Source organism: Prionailurus bengalensis, chromosome C1, assembly GCF_016509475.1.
Source record: "Prionailurus bengalensis isolate Pbe53 chromosome C1, Fcat_Pben_1.1_paternal_pri, whole genome shotgun sequence".
In the NCBI taxonomy this organism is placed as follows: Eukaryota; Metazoa; Chordata; class Mammalia; order Carnivora; family Felidae; genus Prionailurus; species Prionailurus bengalensis.
In genome coordinates, this window is record NC_057345.1 from 4581453 (window position 1) to 4602767 (window position 21315).

Genomic DNA, 21315 nt, shown 5'->3' on the forward strand with positions numbered 1-21315 from the left:
CTTTTGCTCTCATCTGCGCTGATCCTTGTAAATACTTGACCCCCTTCGCCCTTCACTTTTCCAAGGAGAATCCTGAGTGTTTCACTTCTCTCGTTATGGTGGCAAGAGGACGGGCGGGGAGGGCTGGAACTCTGGGCTGGGCCGTTTGACCCGGCACTGCCTGCTCGTGTGATGCCACAGCCTCCGGCCCGGGGGCTCGCGCATAGTAGACGCTCAGCAAACACTCACTCCTTCTGTTCTCATTAGCGCAGGTAATTAAGAGCAGGAGCTGATAGACTGCACGTATCTGTGCAGAGATATATCTGTAATTAAAGTTTTAATTAAAGAAACACCAGACCAGGCAGATGGTTCTTATGCCTGCATCCTGTAAACCAGGCAGTCATGGCTTTTCGATCTTGCAAACAAGCAAAGCAGAGACCCGCGTCACTCGTGGACGGCACCGGAGGGGAGGGGTACTCTTATTAACCAGCCATAATCTAATCTTGGCAGTACTCTGTGTGATGCCAAATCCAGGGATGATCGTTGCAGTTTGAAATGGAAATACAATACATCAAAGTTCTGTCCCTACCAAAGCTTTTAAGCCTCCAGTCAAGGGCATTACCACAGCCCAGCTGGTATATCACAAGGCATGTGGTTTTGTGCTAGATCACAAAAGCTGACAAAGGGTTATGTAGGATCGTCAGCTAAATACAGTATTAAATTAGAGTGCTATCATCCTGAGCTTTCGGGTTTTGCCACCGTATAGCAGTGCAGTGTTGGGATACGGGACGTGTGCCTGCCTGGCTCGTGCAGGCCCTCTGTGTTGTTTATGTCACAGTGACCTTAATGGCCAAGTGCAGAATTTAAAAAGCACGACAGCCACCGGGGATAACCGAAAAAAACTTACCTCGGGTCTTATCACTTAGAAAAACCTCTGCCCAGGGAGCCCCATTCGTTTGTTCCAGGTCAGGCCACTGTCAGTAGGAGGCCCGAGCAGTGCAGAGAAGAGGCTTTGGGAGGTCCATGCCAGTTCACCTTGACCTCTTGGGATGCATCCTCTTGTTAGCCCCCGGTTTCTTGCCCTTCCTCGTATCGTTCGCCCATAATGCTCGTCTGGCATTGCTGCACTGCCCGTGGGGTTCTGCAGCTGAATTATATGCCAGCCAATAAAGGTGTGTTTTTACCGCCTACATCTCCCTCATGTTTGTCTGTTTGGTAGAACCACTGTTGAAGATGTTCGCTTTCCATCTCGTGGTGAAACATGGTAGTTTTGAGGGTTAGGAGAGTTGTTTCTACTTTGCTTAACTATAGGTGACCTTGTCCCTGTTTCTTTTACTTATTATTTTTTTAATGTTTATTCATTTACAGAGAGAGCGAGAGCGTGCACGAGCAGGGGAGGGGCAGAGAGAGAGAGAGGGAAAGAGAGAAACCTAAGCAGGCTCTGTGCTCAGTGTAGAGCCTGACGGGGACTTGATGTCACGAACCATGAGATCATGGCCTGAACTGAAATCAAGAGTCGGAGGCTTAACCTGGTGAGCCACCCAGTCACTGCAACCCCTATTTCTTTGAAAGGAAGTAGGGCTCTCACCTGAAAAAATTCGTGTCATACCAGGATGTATAGGTATCTTCCTATCAAAGACCATGTCACAAAATAGTAGAAACCAGAACTACTTTATTTATTTATTTTTTAACGTTTTATTTACTTATTTTGAGGGAGGGGGAGAGAGGGAGAGCGAGCGAGCAAGCAGGGAAGGGCAGAAAGAGAGGGAAAGAGAGAAAGGATCCCAAGCAGGCTCCATGCTACCAGCATAGAGCCCAATGTGGGGCTCAAACCCACAAACTGTGAGATTATGACCTGAGCTGAAACCAACTCAGCCACCCAGGCGCCCCAACCCAGGAGTACTTTTTAACTCATCTTCATACCATCTGTAAATCAGAACTCAGTAATTCTAGCAGAAGTACCAAATCCACGGACCTGTGATGCACGCTGAGTAGCGCATGTGTCTGACAGGTAGAGATGTTTTCACCATCTTTTTGCTTGGGGAAGACTTTCGCTATTTGGCAAGATAGTCTTTGTTTCTAGAAAAAGCCAGTTGGGGGCGCCTAGGTGGCTCAGTCGGTTAAGCATCCGACTTCAGCTCAGGTCATGATCTCGAGGTTTGTGAGTTTGAGCCCCGTGTCGGGCTCTGTGCTGACAACTCAGAGCCTGGAGCCTGCTTCGGATTCATTCTCTCTCTCTCTCTCTCTCTCTCTCTCTCTCTCTGACTCTCCCTCTCTCTCTCTGTCCCTCCCCTACTTGTGCACTCGCACGGTCTCTCTCTCCAAAGTAAATACACATTAAAGAAAAAATGAAGCCAGTTAAATGTAAGCTTTGAATAAATGGTCTTTGATGCTTGTGTCCAGGAATTCTCTTGGGACCTCTCTCTCTCTCTCTCTCTCTCTCTCTCTCTCTCTCTCTCTCTCATATATATATATATAACTGTGCTCCTAGGTAGTAAGGTGCCATTTCATATGCAGAATTTGAACCTGACCGGCTGTGACATCTGTTTATTGTCTCATTTGGCTGGAGATGTGAGCATGTAACCCAGGCGTATGCAGCACAGCGTGTAGGAGGCTTCCTTGGAGGTGACGTGTTGCTACCCCGAGGTCGGCAGGGGTGCCTTCCTTCGGGGTCTCAGTTGTTGTTTCCCCACCTCCTCAAACATACCCGCCTGGAGTAGGAGATTATCCATTTCATTCTGTGCTGGGTTTGAAGAGAGCTTTTGCTCTCCCTGGTGTCAGTGTATGGCTGGAGCAGGGGGTAGAGTGTTGTCTACCCTCAAATGACTTAAACTCAAACACTCATTTGCTGAGTATATATTGTATTGAATGTCTGGTAGCAGATGTCGTCCTCGTTATCAGGAATAACCAGTAAACAAAGAAGGCCATTCACCTCAAAAAGCTTATTTTCTGGCTGGAGGGAGCTGTCACAACCAATAAGTAAACAAAAAAAACCAGCAATGGGACACTTGGATGGCTCAGTCAGTTAAGGGTCTGACTCTTTGACTTCAGCTCAGTTCATGATCTCATGGTTTGTGGGATTGAACCCGTGTTGGGCTCTGCACTGACAGTGTGGAGCCTACTTGGGATTCTCTCTCTCCCTGTCTCTCTGCCCCTCCCCTGCTCGCTCTCTCTCTCCCTCTCTCTTTCAAAATAAACATGAAAAAATTTTAAATGGTTAAAATGGCAAATTAAAAAAAAACAAGTACCAGTAATTGATTGATTATATGTACCTTACCTGTTATTACATTTATTAGCTATTTACTCCTCAGAACACCGAGGAAGTGGGTGCTCTTGTTATCCTCATTTTGCAGGGGAGGAAACCGAGGTACAGAGTGGTGACTATAACCACCCAGTGTCACGTAGCAGGACGTGGTGCTGTGGGTCTTTCCCCCCAGGTAACCTGCCTGCTGGTTTCCTGCTCTTACACACCCTGTGACTTTCTCTTTTAAAAACGGCCTGTTGTGTTTATTTCTACATAAAACTTGGAAACGTTAATGACAGTAAGTGTGATGAGGAGCCAGGAAGCAAAGTAAACCATTTAGAGGGTTCCTGGATGTCGGCCCGGGTGGGTGCATGTGTGTGCTATTTAGCAAGTGTGACTTGAGCAGGTGTCTTTCTTGTACGGTGATTTGAAGGAAGTGACACAGTGATCCAGGTAGTATCTGGAGTAAGACTGTTCCAAACAGCAGAAGCAAAGGCCTGACGGTGGATGTGAGTTTGGCAGGAGCAGGAGAGAAGCCAGGAGAATAGTGAGGAAGCCAGTGTGGTCACACTGAGTGAGGGTTGGAGCAGAGGAAGACGAGGTAGCCAGGAGCTGGATCCCGCAGGGCCTGACAGGTCATGGTAAAGTCTTTTGATTTTAGTGAATGAGAAAGGAAGGCATCTGAGAATTTTGGAGCAGGGAGACGACCTGATGTAAAGGATCACTCTGAATGTAGCGCAGAGAACAGTCTAGGGCGGGGGTTGGCAAATGGCCACCCGCAGGCCAAATCCAGCCAGCCACCTGTTTTGTGCAGCCCGCAAAACTAAGATGCTTTTTACATTTCTAAATGGTTGAAAAAAATAAGGTGAATAATAATAATTTGTGATACATGAGCATTCTGTGTAATTCAGATTTCAGTGTCCATTTGAGTTCTAGTTTTATTGGAATCGAGCCACGCTCATTCGTTTGCATATTGTCTGAGTCTGCTTTTGAGCTGCAACAGCCAAGTTGAGTGGTTGCGACAGAGACCATCTGGCCCACAAAGCCTAAAATATTTACTATCTGGCCCTTTAAGAAAAAGTTTGCAGCTCCCTGGTTTAGGGTGGTAGGAATGGAAATAAGGAGACCAGTGAGACCGTCCAGGGCTGAGGGTGGCCTGGACGAGGGTGTTGAGAAGCGGTCAGATGCTGGATGTGTTTCAGAGGAAGAGCTGACAGGTTGTGTGCAAATATGAGGAGTCGGGGTTGATGCCAATGTTTTTGCACTGAGCAGCTGGAAGAATGCAGTTTCTCTTTGCTGAGATTGGGAAGCCCGTGGGAGCTGCAGGTTGGGGAGAAAGGGTGAGGAGAAAGCAAGAGTTGTGTTTTGGACGTGTTAATTCCAGGATGCCAAGTGGAGGTGTTGACTAGGGAGTCACATAGAGGAGTTGTAATCTAGAGGAGGAGAGGCCTAGGCTCAAGCCAGACTTTGCAGTCTTTGCAGCATATAGAAGGTTCTTACAGCTCTGGGACATGTGAAATCCTGAAGGGGGTATGGGTAGGGAGAGGCGTTCAAACACGGAGCGCTGGGGTGTTAAGAGGAGGAAAGAGAAGGAAGCAAAGAAGAATGGAAAGGAACAACCAGAGAAGGAAAACCAGGAGAGTGGGGTCTCCTGGAAGAATGTGTTTCAAAGCAGAGTGATCATCGATGTCAGATGCTGCTAAAGGTCAGGTCAGATGCAGACTGAGAATTGACCGTGGCTCTAGCGGCATGGAGGTCATCGGTGACTTTGATAAGAGCTGGTGGAGTGAAGTGGGGAGACAAAAGCCCGATTCCAGCTGGCTCGAGTGAAAACGGGAAGGACAGGAAGCAGAGCTGGTGCCTTCAGAGAGTTCTGCTTTCTGCTGCCTAGATGCAGGCTGTGAGAGGGCAGAGAGGAGGATTGAGCCCGGGGTTGGGATTTTGCCGGGGGAGTATCCTGGTAGGGAAGGGGCAAGGGAGCTGAGTGCTGGGGTGATGATGGACCCCATGCTCTAAGCTAGGCGGGTAGCACAAGGGAAGCAAGAGGGAAATGAGGGCAGCAGGAGGCCATGGTGTCAGTGGGATTCAAGGAGTAGGATCAGGAATGGTTGGAGTAGGGATCGTCAACTAGAGGGATGCTTGCATTTGATACGGAAGGGGTACAGTGTGGGTTGACGTCAAGGCCTAGGGCAGTGCAGTCCAAGAGAAGTATAATGTGAGCCACGTGTGTGATTGCTAATGTTTTAGAAGCCATATTTGAAGAAAGTAAGGAGAAACAAATGAAATTAATTTCAGTGATATATATTTATATTATTTTTTATTTATATTTAATGAATGTAAAACTTATTGAGATATTTTACATTTATTTTGTACTGAGTCTTTTTTTTTTTTAATTTTTTTTTTCAACATTTATTTTTGGGACAGAGAGAGACAGAGCATGAACGGGGGAGGGGCAGAGAGAGAGGGAGACACAGAATCGGAAACAGGCTCCAGGCTCCGAGCCATCAGCCCAGAGCCCGACGCGGGGCTCGAACTCACAGACCGCGAGATCGTGACCTGGCTGAAGTCGGACGCTTAACCGACTGCGCCACCCAGGCGCCCCTGTACTGAGTCTTTGAAATCCGATATGGATTTTGTACTTCCAGCACCTCTTCATTCAGACCCGACACAATTTCAAGTGCTCGGTCTCCACACCTGGCTCACGGCCACCATCTCGAACAGGTTGGGGATGACCTTGGGGAAGTACGGTTCAAGGTTATTAGACAGGAATGGGTCAAGGAACAGGCCAGTGTTTAGGAAGAAGGATTGTCTCCATGGATCTGAAACTGCTTATGACTCCTGATGAGAGTAACAGAGGTTGGAGAGGCAGAAGGGGGGTGCTGTGGCTGTTAGTAGAATCTGTACCTCAGTGGCCGCGACTCTAACCTTCCCCCACCAAGGAGCATTTCCTGACCCCGATCCTGCCCTTCTTCTCAAAGCATCTGTGAGGTTCTGAGGGATCGTTCTTGCCTCATTTCAAATCCAGGTGGTACCTCCTTGGAATCAAGATTTCTGAGTCACAGTAAAATATCAGAATACAGAACCATAATTTTGACAAGTTCTTCCCAAAATGGCAGCTTCTCACTTGGTTTTTATTTTCATCCAGAAGGCTTTTCGCTGAGTCGCTAATGAAAATGTTAACTCCATGTGGGCAACTCATTACAGTCGTTTTTTTTGCCCCCAGGAAAAAAGTATCCTTTGGAATTTTATCTTTATTTTGTCCTGTCTTTTAGATTTCGATCTTTATTTTGGCATAAACCTCGACTACCTCAAATTCGGCTCTTTTATACTTCATCCTAAATGTATTTGAATTCCTACAGAAGCCAGCATTTAGTAGCTTCGAGGCGGTCCCATGTGGTGCAGGGAGCAGCATACAAGCCCTGCCTGTCCTCACCCGATGCTTTTGAAAGGGTGGGCACGGTCAGCCTTTTACCACGCGGTAGATTTTTACATGTCTGGTCCCCGTGCACACTCTTTGTCTTACCTGTATACACAGAATAACTTCTGCAGATAAGTTCGTGTATTTGGCTTTGATCCACAGTGTGTCTTTAAAGATTAGTAAAAAGTGATGATGCAGTCAGAAGCTGGGTTTTTTTTGTTTTTTTTTGTTTTTAGCCTTGTAGCCCAGGAAAATCAAACTAGTTTGAAAGGGTGAACAGGAATGCCTCCTGCGCTCACGTGCTCTTGCTGCTTTCCATACCCACAACGAGCCCCAGGGAAAGAGGTGCGCAGACTCCCTCAGTCTGGGCCTAAATGACTTCGGATCCTTTTGTTTGTTTCCTCTTCTGTTAAGATTAACAATAGCAACAACAAAAATCCCACCAGTCCCCATATTCAGGAAGAGTCTGGAGCCATGTATTTGTCAATTTCTTGTTCTTGGATGGCTTCTGTTTTGAAGGAGTAATTGCTTGTTCATTTCGTGTGAACTAATGTCAGGAGAATGTGGGCTGTAGTTAGTTAACATCCAGACTTTAGTAATCCCATAAGAGTGTCCTAGAGTCCACTTGGTCACTAACTGTGCACCCTCTTAAAAATAATGTCCTTCTGACGCCATTGTATTCATGTAAGAGAAAACTCAGTAAACACAATTTAGTGATAATGAAAGCTTCTTATGTAAGTTTTCTTAAACTCTCTTTATTCTAATTAAAATGTTTCCATCTAATGGGAAAGTGGGTGAATATCAAGAACTGGAAGTTAAGCAAGAAATTTAAAGAACATTGATGGCTTTTAAGCAAGAAATTTAAAGAACATTGATGGCTTTATTGCAATTTGTTTGGAGGTTTTGCTCTCCACTAAATGGTGTTTTGCCTATAAAGTCACTCCTTCACGTGTAAATCTTTATGACGAATGGCCTGGAATTTCAGCAAAAGAAGAGCGATTTTATGATGCCACGTGTAAATGATAACGCATGTTATATAAGAGAACCGAAGCGTTAGCTTTTAAAAAGCATTGTTAGTGTGATTACTTAATTCGGTCCACACGCAATGTTGGTTTCTTGGAAAGTGAAGGTCAGTGTGTCTAGGAGACTAGGAAACTCAGCATTTTGACACTTGTTCATTGTTTCTTACTTAGATCTGGGTCACTAGCATGCTCTTGTTGTAATTCTTGCCTCAAAAAAACCCCGAAGCATAACATTTAAACTTGTACTTTATTCCTTCAGAAATTCACTGCTGACACTGAAACTTGATCCAGTGTGGCCAGCATAACCCTAACGAAAGCAGATGCTTGGCCTTCAGTGGGCAAGCACTTGGCCTCCCTTGGCCTCCCTTGGCCTCCCTTGGCCTCCCTTGGCCTCCCTTGGCCTCAGGGTGCATAGAACTCCCATGCATGCCAGCTCTCTGTAGGCTTCTCTGTGTTGTCATTTGGATTTGCCTTTACTAATAAAGTATTCACGAACTGCAGACACCCATCTCTGCATGTCGCTGTAGGTGGAGGGAGGTATTTATGGGCGAATACAACCTGCCTCGCCGGCTCCCTGCCACCGTCCTCCTTCTCTGCTCCTCCCTTCCTGGTTTTGTGCCTGGCAGACAGGGTCTTTCTGGAGGCCAGCCTGGATGTCACTTCTCCATACACCCTTTCTACATGGCCTGTCCTGCTGGCTCCCTTTTAATGAGCCCTTCTTTCCATGTCTGTCTGAGGACCCTTGTCACAGCATATTGTAACTTGTCTCTTTATTGGTGTTTTGAATCCCCTAAACCGTGAGCTCCTCGGGGCAGGTGTGAGGCCTCACCTGTTTCTCTTTCCCCAGAGCCCAGCCCAGCCTGTGCATGTGGCTGAGTAAAGGAATATGGGTGGATGAAAGGGGAGGGGACAGTGAGGTAATGTACCTCCAAGCCAAAATGGTAAACTTAATCATTGTTTTTGGGGGAAGGGAATAAATATACTGTGTTGGTTTATATAGGTCTGAAGATTTAGGTAGCGGAAAGCACATGTGCACAGGGCAATGAAGTCAGAAGCTGCGGTCTGATTCCACAGAGACAGTCCTGATTCATGTTAAAGAATGTAGTTTGCATTTTTAAAAAAAAATTTTTTTTTTAAATGTTTATTTATTTTTGAGACAGAGACAGAGCATGAACGGGGGAGGGTCAGAGAGAGAGGGAGACACAGAATCTGAAGCAGGCTCCAGGCTCTGAGCTGTCAGCACACAGCCCGACGCGGGGCTCGAACTCACGGACCGGGAGATCATGACCTCAGCCGAAGTCAGATGCTTAACCGACTGAGGCACCCAGGCGCCCCCGTAATTTGCATTTGATTGCCTCAAAATCTTCATTTTGTTGTTCTGGCGTCTTAATTAACTGATTATTTAACTGAGTAACAACTAGGGAAGTAGATCATAAATGTGAGGACTTTCCTTGTAAGAAGCTCACAGCTCTTTTTTTCCATGATGTGTCCTTTCTAGCACCATCCTCTTGGCCCGTGAAGCCGACCTGCCTCTCTGCACTGGACACATGCTTGAGTATGTTGGCTCTTTCATAAGTACCTGGCTCCATGGGAATTCACTAGTTACGCTTCTACTCAGTCGATGAGAGGTTTGGTTTGGAAATCATCCCCAAAGTAGAAAAACAACGCAGCATCACAACCCTTCCCCTGCCACGGGCTCACACCTTGCCCTCAAAGACTCATTAGCATGGTGTTCAGTGTTTTACCCCAAATCACTCACTTTATGGTTCTTCCCCTCCAGTAGCACCTAAAGCAAGGGGAGGGGAGTGAGATCAGAAAGAACAGACCTCCTGTGGCTTCCTTCGGCGTCAGTATGCATTTGGTGGTTTCAGGGCCACTGTGGAAGTCACCTGTAGCTTATTAGGATCTTCCATCGTTAAGGAAATGTTGGTTCTACTCCTCATTCAGTATCGCTTCGAAATACGGCATTCCTGTAGCACATGACGCTGTTTGAAAGTAACGCGTGTTGGTGCTGGGGATGAAATCCGAGGGGTCCACCTTCTCAGGCCTGTGCTTCACCGGATGGTGTCTAGCAGGGGAGCCTCTCGAAGCATTGTGTTCTGTTGCGTCAATGTGTACTTAGACACGCTAATCTGAATTAGAGAGCTGATTGTACATAATGACTCCTTGGGGATGCTATGTTAGAAAAAAAGAAAACAAAAACTTGAGTAGTTTACTGAATATGCATAGTCAGTAAAAAAATTCTTCTAAAATTAGTGTTAATTGAATCTCAACCTTGATCATTTTGAACCGTTAATTTTTAATTTGATCCTTTAAAAAACTCCTGTGGCCTCTTAAAGATACATCCTACGACCGATAAAAGTTATGTTGTGAGGATTGTATAAAGGCTGATTGTAAAAGACCCACTTTTGAGTTACCGTAGGGAAGTGAGTCACTTGTGTGTGTATGTATGTGGTACATTTATATGTGTCCACATACACGCGGGTGTTGAATGTATCATGTAGTTTGGCTTTATTCAGATGTGTGTGGTGCATTTATATGTGTACATACACATACATTTTATGTATTGTAGTTTGTCCCAATTCAGCTGTGTGTGTGGGGTACATTTCTACATGTACACACACGTGTGTGTTTAGTGTATACTGTAGTTTGTCTTTATTCAGATGTCTCCTTCTCTCTCTGCCTCTGGAAATGGGGCACATTTTCTTCAGTTAAAAACAGAAATAGAAGCGATGGTCTTGACCCATTTTACACTTATTTATTTCAGGCTCTCGCCACACACTTGTTCATGGGCGCTGCAAGACGAGGGACCCACAGAGCTGGAGCCGGGAGGGCTGGCACATTGGACTGAGGGCTGGCAGAACTCTTAGGGGGATCTTGCCATCCCGCAGCCCCACGTCTGGCTCCAGGAGAATTCCGTTAGTGAAGTGATTGCACTTAAAACCCAAAATTAACTTGAACTGAATGTTACTGAAAATGAAATAGGTTAAAGTGCCCCGCTCCTGCTTCATCCGCAGTCATTATGAAGGAGAGCCACGGTCTGACCTAGCTTTGGGAGAGCGGGTCTGTATCCACATGCCCCCTGGTCACAGAGGTCTCCGTGATCATCCTCATGCCCAGATGCCACTCTCGATCCCCTTCACAAGCTTCTCTTTTTATAAGAGCACTCACCTCCAGAGCAGTGATACAGTTACGTGTTGGTCACTGTCTTGTCTCCTACGAGAATGGAAGCTCCACGAGGGCAGGACCTCCATCCTGTTCATCCTCGTGTTTCCAGGGCCTGGCACCGTGTACAGTCTAAATAAATGCTGCTGAGTGAATGAATGGATCAACTGGCATTGCATCCTTTCTGAATGTTTCCTTTTAATTTGTCTTTTACATATAACTTTTAAAAATGATAAACAGCGAAACTTGGTAAATATAAAAAATTTGTTGTGATTGCAGTGAGTGGCACAGCATGTTTATGAGATGCCAGAGAGAATCAGGACTTTAGAATTAGGAATTACACATTCATTCTCTGTTCCGGTATCCATGCCTCCTGATGAACACGTAGAGGATAGAGATGTAGGAGAGACGTGAGCCACATCTCTGGAATACAGTCACACCTCAGAGATCTTGCAGTTCTGGTTTCAGATCATTGCAATAAAACGAGTATCACAACAAAGCGGGTCCAATGAATGTTTCTGTTTCTGGTGCGCATAAAAGTTAAGTTTATACTGTGGTCTCCTAAACGCATAATAGCCTTGTGTCTAAAAAAAAAAAATGTACGTGTCTTAATTAAAGAATACTGCTGAAAAATGCTAACCATCATTTGAACTTGTAGCAAATCATAATCCCTTTGCTGGTCTTGGAGGGTCTTGCCTCAATGTCATGGCTGCTGACTGATCAGAGTGGTGGTTGCTGAAGGTTGGGGTGGCTGTGGCAATTTCTTAAGAAAATGGTGAAGTTTGCTGCGTTGATTAACTCTTTCTTTCATGACTGATTTTCTCTAGCATGTGATGCTGTTTGATAGCATTTTACCCACAGTAGAGCCTTTTTCACAAATAGAGTCAGTCCCCTCAAACTCTGCCACTGCTTTGTCGACTAAGTTTATGGAATGTTCTAGATCCTTTGTTGTCATTTCAACAGTCTTCACCAGGAGCAGATTCCATCTCAAGAGGCTCGTCTCTAAGAAGCAACTCCGCATCTGTTCAAGTTGTATCCTGAGATGGCAGCCATTCAGTCCCATCTTCAGGCTCCACTTCCAATTCCAGTTCTCCTGCTGTTTCCACCACATCTGCAGTGACTTCCTGTACTGGAGTCTTGAACGCCTCACAGTCATCCATGAGGGTGGGAATACGCTTCTTCCAGACTCTTGCTCACGTCGATATTTTGATTTCTTGTTCCAAGGAATCATGAATGCTTTTTAATGACCTCTAGAAAGGTAAATCCTTTCCGGAGATTTTCAGTTTACTTTGCCCAGATCCATCAGAGGAATCACTGCTTATGGCAGTGATGGCCTTATGAAATGTATTTCTTAAATTACAAGTCTTGAAAGTCAAAATTACTCAGGATGGGCTGCAGGATGGATGTGGTGTTAGCAGGCACGGAAACAACATTAATCCTGTCATCCCATCAGAGCTCTTGGCTGACCACGTGCATTGTCAACGAACAGTACTACTTACAAAGGGATCTTTTTTCCCCGAGCAGTAGTTCTCAACAGGGAGCTTAAAATATTCAGCAAACCATGTTGTAAACAGATGTGCTGTCACCCAGGCTTTGTTGTTCCATTTATAGGGCACAGGCAGAGTAAATTTAGCAGAGTTCTTCGGGGCCCTGGAATTTTCACAATGGTAAATGAGCATTGGCTTCAGCTTAAAATCACTGGCTGCGTTAGCCCTTAACGAGGGAGTCAGCCTGTCCTTTGAAGCTTTGAAGCCAGGCATTGACTTCTCCTCTCTAGCTATGAAAACCCTTGACGACAGCCGCTGTTGCGTGTGGCCGCCTTCGTGAATTCTACATCCGCTCCTGCGGCTTCACCTTGTGTTTTCACGTCACGGAGACGGCTTTCCTTAAACTTCACAAACTAATCTCTGCCGGCCTCAGACTCTGCTTCTGCGGCTTCCTGGCGTCTCTCAGCCTTCAAGAATTGAAGAGAGTTGGGCTTGCTCCAGATTAGGCTTGGCTTAAGGGAATGTTGAGGCTGGTTTGATCTTCTGTCCAGACCACTCAGACTTTCTCCATGTCGGCAAGAAGGCTGTCTGGCTCTCTTATCAGGCCTGTGTTCACTGGAGAAGCACTTTTAATTTCCTTCGAGAACTCTCCTTTGAACTCACCACTTGGCTGTTTGGCGCAAGAGGCCTGGCTTTCGACCTGTCTCGGTTTCCAATGTGCTTTCCTCACCGAGCTTGGTCATTTCTGGCTCTTGATTTAAAGTGAGGGGTGTAGGACTCTTCCTGTCACTTGCACACTTAGAGGCCATCGTAGGGTTATTAATTGGCCTCATTTCAATCCTGTCAGGTCTCCGGGGCCAGGGAAGCCTGAGGAGAGGGAGAGAGACGGGGCAGCGGCCGGTCAGTGGAGCAGTCAGGACACGCGCAACATTTATCCGTTAAGTTTGCCGTCTTACGTGGATGTGGTTCCTGGCGTCCCAAAGTAATGACAATCGTAACATCAAAGATCGCTGACCACAGATCACTATGAAAATATACTAAGGAAAAAGTTGGAAATACGGTGAGAATGACCCAGATGTGACCCAGAGGCCTGAAGTGAGCAAATGGTGTTGGTGCCGACGGGCATGCTGACGGGCATGCTTGGCACAGGGTTGCCACAGACCTCCAGTTTGTAAAAACTCAGGTCCTGTGAATCACGGTAAAGCAATAAAACAAGCTCTCCTTTATTTTAATATCAAGATGTCTAGTGAGAGTCTAGAAAGAAGCAATGAGAAATAATAAATAGGTAGAGAGTGGACATACGTAACTTTTCTTAATGTTTAATAATTTAAAATTGTAGATTTTGGCATCAAGTAAATAAGAGAAACCAAAATATTTCCTAGATCGGAGAGGCAGGAACGAAGGCATAGAGGGAGCTTGGAGGCAGTTATTCAGATGGTACTAACAAAAGTGCTTTTGTTCCAGAATACCTAGACGTCGCAGCTGCTCTGTCTTTGTTCCTTGTGTGCTGGCACAGTCCAGAATACCCACATGTTCTTGAAACCTTGGAGGAGGATTTTTGGTTTTGTTTTTAACACAAAGGTCAAAAACAAAATCTGAAACGGATGTGACGTAGGCCGTGTGTCACGAGTTTACGGGGGCACTAACTTGTAACGAATTGTGTAAAGAACCAAAACTTCTCGGGGTGATGCATTGCATTTGTCAACTTTTCTTCATCTCATTGGGAACTTCAGTTATTTCTTGGACGCTGAAAGAATCCACTAAAACCAGGAAAACCAAAAACCCAGTCGAGCTGGAATTCTGTTTCACCTAGAGAAGCAACCAACGTTTCTGATCGAATCAGCAAATATGTTTCACTTCCTTTTAAATAAAGTGTGAAAAGCCAAGAGCAGATTTTTATGTACCACCAAGCAAAACAAAAAAACCTTTCAGGGCATAATGCATTTTCATTAAACTTCCCGCTGAACTCTTTTGATTATGTAATGTCATCCTCCCCATGGAAGTATGAGAAGTGTGAAGAAATAATTGCAGAAGGTGGTTAATGAGGCAGAACTCACAAATCTGCATTTATAGTTTTGTGGGCAAATAAATCATCAGTGGAGGATACAAATGTAAAGAAAAATTCTTGATTGCGTTCAAGAAATGCAAGGTTGAACTTTTTACAAAAATAGAATTTTGCAGCCTCTCAAAGGAATGTTGTAAGTATGAAATAAGTATGTTGTGCTCAGAATAGCAGCCGAGGGCACAGTGAGCCCAAGCAAATGTGTGCTCTTTATTTCTTAGAAGGATTTTAGTAAAAAAGACTAAATCATATTTTAATCATGCATAATAAACTGCTGTAATTTAATGTGGTGAATGTCCACTTTAACTCCGTCCAGAGTAGCTTTAAAAGCAAGGGGGATCCAGAGATGTTTTTCTTGGGGCTCTTGGGCGCGACGTGCACAAGCCACCGGGATGGGTGACCCACACGACAGCCCCAGAGCCAAGAGAAGCAGGAGCAAGTGTGTAGCTCTCAGTTTTATTTTGAAATACATTATTTTCATAAATCTGAAGACTTGGTTGACTTATTTTTTTTAGCACACCCTGTTGCTGTGTGTGTATGCCTAAGTTTTATGGAATTAAATGGAGATTTATGACCGGCAAATGCTCAAAGCCACTGTCAAAATTACATACCCAGCCCTTCATTGCTTTGAAATCCAGCTTTCATTCAACATTCCTGCAGTTTAAAATGTGACCTAAGTGTTTCAAGAGTGATTCCATGAGTTAGTGCCCTCTGGTGGCACGCAGAGGACATCAGGCTGAGAGGGATGACCCATGAGCCTTCAGATAGCTCTTGAGGAGGGGCTGCCTCGTAACTGCTTGTTTTCTTTCTTTTTTATTTTCAGTTATTTATGAGAGAGCGATATATATGTGACAGTTATATATGTGTGTGAGAGAGAGAGAACGTGTGGTCAAGCGGGAGACAGGCAGGGGGGAGAGAGAGAATTTTAAGCGGGTTCCAGGCCCAGCACACAGCCCGACATGGGGCTCGAACTCACGAACCGTGAGACGATGACCAGAGCTGAAATCAGGAGTCGGATGCTTAACTGACGGAACCCCCCCAGGTGCCACGTAACTGGTTCTTTTCTGAGTGGGTTTTGAAAAGGCCCATGGTGGTTGGTTTGTGCCTGTCTGTCACTTACTGTTCACGTGTCGGGTGCTTGGCAGTGACCTCCGGTGAGGCGTGGCCCGGGAGTTGACTGGGAACAGCTAGCTAAGCTTACACGGAGTCGTCTTTAGCAGCCTAGGTTATGATGCATTTCTGGGTGAGAGGACTTTCAGGTGAACTCACTGTGAGGTTTACCAACGTTGAGATTCTCCGAGGGGGATGCATCTCTTAATTTGCCTTTTGGAGAGGAGACTGTGTCACTTGGTGGATTGCTGGCCTTTGGCTGACTCACTGGTACCCTCGAGACAAACCTGGCCGGTGGGTTAGAAGTCAGTGGGCCCTCCTCGTCCATTTTAATCCTCCCTAGAGGGCAGCGCCGCCTTTCCCACCTGGGTCCTTCGGCCACACCGGGTTCCTCGTCGGGCGTTGGGGTCAGGCAGACCAGGTATAGCATCCCACCTCCACCTCTGAAAAGCTGTGGGACCCTGGGACAGTGGCTCCATCTTTTAGGAGTTTCTTTAGCCGTGAAATAGTGCTGCTGCTGCTTCGAACCTACTGTCAGGAGATAGTTGTGGCGTGGAAACGAGTTTCTATGTGAGAAAGTCTTAAACTTTGTGCAGGTTGCAATCATGTAACATGTTCCTTTCTTTCTCTTCCCCCAAAGCAAGCTCCTTCCCTCCCTTTTAATGGAAAAGATAATTTAAAAGATAAACTTTTAATCTTGGAGTAATTTTAGAGTATCAGCTAAGTTGCAGAGGTGGTACAGAGGTCGCGTGTTCCCCGTATCTGGTTTCTCCTGCGAGCCTCGCTTTGACACTCTTGAGTTTTCCTGATAACTTTTCATATATGATCCCTGTGAACTTTGATCACATTTGGCTTTAAGTGCCAATTTAGCACGTGGCTAAGGCTGAGATGTTTGCCTCGAGTCCCCGAATTCCACTGTAGATGTGGCCTTTGATTCTAGATCATCCTTCTGTTTTTACTTTGGTCCCTGTCTGTGGCCACTGGACACTGGAGTGGTCTTTGATTTTCCAGGATCTTAACACCTAGATAGTTCCCTGTTTAACGAGCTGTGCACCCACAGGGGAGAAGAGGCAGGCTGTTGGTGTCGGTATGTCACCGAGACGCGTTGACACTCTGAGCCACGTCTCCCACCGTCACAGTTTACGTCAAGGTAGAAGCATGTCCATTTCCCAGAAAACTCCCAAATTCCAACAACTCTTCTTACATTTAGAAATACAGAAAGAACTGACTAGACTTTCTACTTAAAAGCCCACCGGCTGGTTTTAATATAGACACAGCCTATATTTAGCATATGAAAACTAGTAGCCGCTCACGTCATATATGCCTTTACAGTTTAAGAAAATGATTTCACAGACACGTCTCATTTAGTTTCTTAACCACCCCGAGAGATAGGCAGGGAGGGCTTTGTCACTCCCTTTTCACGAAACTGGGTAAAGTCAGGGAGGCCAGGGCGGGACCTGATGGAGGCCACCTAGGAAGAGTGAGAACCCGAGTGCATTAGAGCCTTTCTGCAGGCTGCTGAACCCCTCTCGCCCGGACCCTCCCCCAGCACTCGTGCAGTAATGTGGCTTTGGAAATGCTTTTTTCCCTCCTTTATGTTGGCTAAATTCTACCCCAGTTAGCCTATTTGTGTTTCTAACACGCACAACGCTTTTTCTGATGCCTAATTGACAATTTTCATATTTTGCTTCAACCCAGATCCTTCCTGGATGTGATCAGATCAGCATTGTTAGGCTTGATTTAACAGAATCTCCCCATCCGGTGCCTTCAGGGGCAGTCCCTGTCTGTGCAGAGAGCGAGCATCCTCAGGCTCTGGTATACCTGTAGCCCCCCCTGAGGTGGCGTCCTGTTTGTGATCTTGGGGCTGCTTATCTTGCTGGAGGTAACCTTGGCATTCAAGACACATGGGACGTTTTTGTTTTTACAAGAGCCATGGAGATATTTGAGTAACAAGGCGATATAGTTTGAAGCAGTAGTCAATGGACCAGGTTCTTGAAAAGCCAACAGTACATATTATTTAAACATTTAGATCTAATCAGAAAATAGAAATGAGTCTCCTAAGAAGAACATTTGGCAGATATGGTGGGAGTAGATACTTTTATATAAATTCTAATTTCTGTTTCTGTGGTATAAAATTTAATTTTGTTGTCATTTGGGTTTTGGTTAGGTCTCTATTTCCAACAGCACCTCGTTTAACCTCTCTGACGCCATGAGTTTAGAGGAACCCGGGTGCTGGTGGCTGTAGTGGCAGTCACTCCTGGGCAGTTAAGTCTCACCACTTCGGTGACTTTGGTGGGTAGTTTTTCTTTTGTGTTGTCGTCGTTTTAATCAATAACCTAGACCAAACTACAAAGCCAAAGTCAGGTTAATTCTTACGAATTAAGATATATTTTAATCTTTTCAAGTTCTCAGAGTCTCATTAAAGAACCATCTTTGAGTGGTTGTGGTGCTCCCTTACAGCAGTTCCAGATGTCACGTGGGAGAAATCTTTGCTGTTGTTTTGGTTGTCCTCTTGAACTTGGCGCTTTTGAGGGAGTGGTAAAACAGATGGGGCTGTCCGGCTGGACAGAGAGGTTGGGTGATCCTCGATCTGAGGTCGTCGTCCCTGCTGATACGTTAGCAGAATTGAAGATGAAGTTTTAGCTTTGTGGGCACGTCGTGGGGGAGTGGACTGTCACACCAGGCCATGTCCCGTCAGGGGGAGTGCCGTGGGACCGGATCCCGAGAAGGTTAGACTGGGGGCTGCAGGGCTTTCCCCTGCTGATGGGCTTGGCTGTGGGTCGCCCGAGATGCTTACCACTCGACCTTCTCTGTGAGTGGTGGGTCTGTAACCTGGGCCGCCAGTCTGAGAAGGGGACGTTTTGTGTTCACTCGTGGTTTTCTGACATTGACTAGAAAGAGGAGTGAGACTTTGGTTGTATAATTTACAATAATGACCAAAAACATGAAGCCCGCCCCCCACAAACCATCCCGTCATCCAAATATTTATTCAGATTATAAGTTTCTTTCAGCCATAGGGCACTTCTTTCCTTGTCTCTCTCCGTCCTCTTTTCTTTCCCCACCAGATAGATTTACAGTGAAAAATCAGACAGGCTCCTGTCTTTGAAGGAGTTGTTGAAAGTTAAGATCCGTGCCCAGAGGCACCTCGTGCTAAACTCAGGGAAGGAAGTGGAGAACTGGGGCAGTTGTTTATTCAAAGGCTGTGGTTGCGACATACGAATGAGCCCATCTTTTTAATACCCACCCATCTGTCTGGGGCTGAAACTGCCATTTGGAGTAGGTTTTGTATCTTAAGTTCAATTTTCAGAACCACCCGTTCGCAGTGAATGCGAAGCTGCCGGGAAGTTTGTTTCAGAGATGATGCCACCCTCTATTTCTGTGAGCCCAATAAAAATAGCATGGAATAAAATTTAATTATGCTATACTGAATATTTCATGTGGAATTAAGGGGCAAGAGTTGCCTTTACAAAGCATTAAGTTTGGAAAGAATAAAGGCTTTGCAGGTTCTTAGGAAGATACTATAATTAAAAGATTTGCTCAAATGTATTTTTCCCTTTTTGAAGAGTTTAAAGAAATCCCTCCCTCCCTTCCTAAATTGATTACCTCTCAGACATCAGCCCAGCTTGGCAGTAAATGCGGGGAAGCCGCTGTTGCTCTGCTGATTTGACGGCTTCTTTCTGTTAAATGTGAAATAGGTTTTTAATCTTCTGATTTAGATGTTTAATAGAAAGTAAATGTTTGACTTGCTTTGGTTTCGGCTGAACCTGTATTTAAATCCACACAAACAGTTTGGATAAAGTGAAAACATCACTGGACTAGCTATTTTAAACATTTCAGGATGTAAGAATGCTAAATGGGGTTCCCTTTTAAAAATAGAAATGGCTGCTTGCATTTACATAATTACTGCTAACTAGCACAACATTTTAAATGGTGACAAACTCCGGGTAGAAAAAGTATCTGTTTAAAAAAGCCTGGTGAAAGGAAGCTGAAATGCTCTGTGAGCAGCTGCTTCAGATGGAGGGAGGGCCTCTGCAAAGCCAGGAAAATGAAACCTTTCAGTAGGGAGGGTGATGTCACGGGAGGAGGCAGGTAGCTCACGCGGCTGCTTATAGACGCTCGTCAGCTGTCCCTTCGGCCGAACTTAACAGACCTTGCGGTCGGAAGCAGGGTTGTAAGTATTCGTCTCTAAATCGGCTTCCCAGTTTTAGAGAACGTACAGTGTTCTCTGTCCACTTATAAAGGTGTCTGGGGAGGTCGAAGTTCAGTGTCGGTGAAAAGAGCGTGGAAGGATATTTGTGAGAATAAAGACCAGCGATGCCTCGTACGAGTTGAGCAGTACATCAAGCCAGAAGCTCAGGCGTGTCCTTGATTCTGCCCTTTTTTCTCTGCCAGACGTGGAATCCACCTGTAAGTTCTTTCCACCTTCTAAGGTGGATCCTGCTGTAGTCATCTCTACAGCTACCTCCAGAGTCCGGGCTGCCCTCGTTTTCTTTGCCCGCACATCCATCACCCCTTCCTGTTTGGACTCCTGTCGCCAGTCTTGCTCCCTGTGCAGGGGCCAGGGTGATCGAGTAAAGAGATAACTGGGGTGAGCTCACCAGCTTGCTTAAAAACCCTACAGTGACCCTCTACCCATTTGGAGTACCCACACGGAGTGCCGTGTGTTCTGGTCCCTGCCGTGCTCGGTCCCTACCGTTTGCTTTTCCTTCTGGACACATCGACCCTTCCCGTAGCTGGAACACACCAGGCGTGCTTCTTTGCGTGAGCAGTTTCCTCTGCGTGGAGTGCTGTCCCCTCCTACCCCACGTTTGTGTGCTGGCTTCTCCATGCCACTCAGGTCTTAACCTCAGACGTCGTCTCCTCGGGGAGGTCCTTCCCAGACAGCCAACCCCTAGTAGCTCTGTCACCTGGTTATTTATTTATTTTTTTCATAGCCTGTCTTACAGTCTGAAATTTTCTGTTTCTTCCTTTCCCTTTTCCTGGTCTCCTCCCCGCCCTACTGGGATGTGAGCTCTTTTAGGGCAGGGACCTTGTCCGTCTCTCCAGCTGTATTCTCAGCAGCTACAAGTGCCCGTGAGTGTACAGATTGTCACTGATTGCAGGAGAGGAGCCCTGGAGAGCTCTCCTGTCCAAGGAGAAGGCCACACACTGGTGGGACTGGGCACCTAGAAGGCCAGTCCTGACGTCCTTGTCCCCGGGTGGTTTTGGGAGCTGTTTGGGAAACACCTGTCTAAACCGTACACTTTGGCATCGGAAGTTGACATTTGGGAGATTCAGAGAATGGCTGTATTTAAACAGAATCAGCCCGTGTCCCAGGACGTTCAGGGCCCTCACTCGCATGGCTCCCTGAGTGAGATGGAAAGTCAGTGTCCCCAGTGTCCTTGGTTCAGTGGGAGCCCAGCAGTAATGGTTTTCCTCCTGGCCTGGGGAGGGGCACAGCACTGGCGGACTTTGCCAGAGACCGAATTTGAATTCCCCCACACCCGCTTGAGAACCAGACCTCATTTTCTGTGATTGCTCCTGTGGCATCTTTCTTATGAGCACTTTCTACGTTCAACGTTCTTTTTGGGGTTAGGGACAGATCTCCTAAGGCACCAGCGTTTGCAGAAGTCTAGACTTTGGTGAGTAGCTTTTAGCTTCCTTGGTTTTCCTCTTGGCTGTACCTCAGGTTTTTAGGAGGTAAATGTAGGGAGGCTACGGATACCTGGGAAGTTGATGAGAGAAGTAGTTCATTGAACCTTGTGCGTTCAGCTTTCTTAGAGAAGAAAAGAATCTCATTTCCAACTCGTGGCATCTCAGACATCATCTGCCACTGAAGCCGTCTGTCA

General features: G+C 46.0%; 1 protein-coding gene and 1 long non-coding RNA gene across 7 annotated transcripts in view; both read left to right on the plus strand.

Moving 5' to 3' along the window:
- CAMTA1 (calmodulin binding transcription activator 1) overlaps positions 1-21315 on the plus strand; it is an 857550-nt gene that overhangs the window by 88106 nt on the left and 748129 nt on the right. The window lies entirely within an intron of this gene.
- Positions 8972-14660, plus strand: LOC122479883. The gene is made up of 2 exons (XR_006296455.1): positions 8972-9218; positions 10431-14660. It is a non-coding gene; the product is annotated as an uncharacterized LOC122479883 (long non-coding RNA).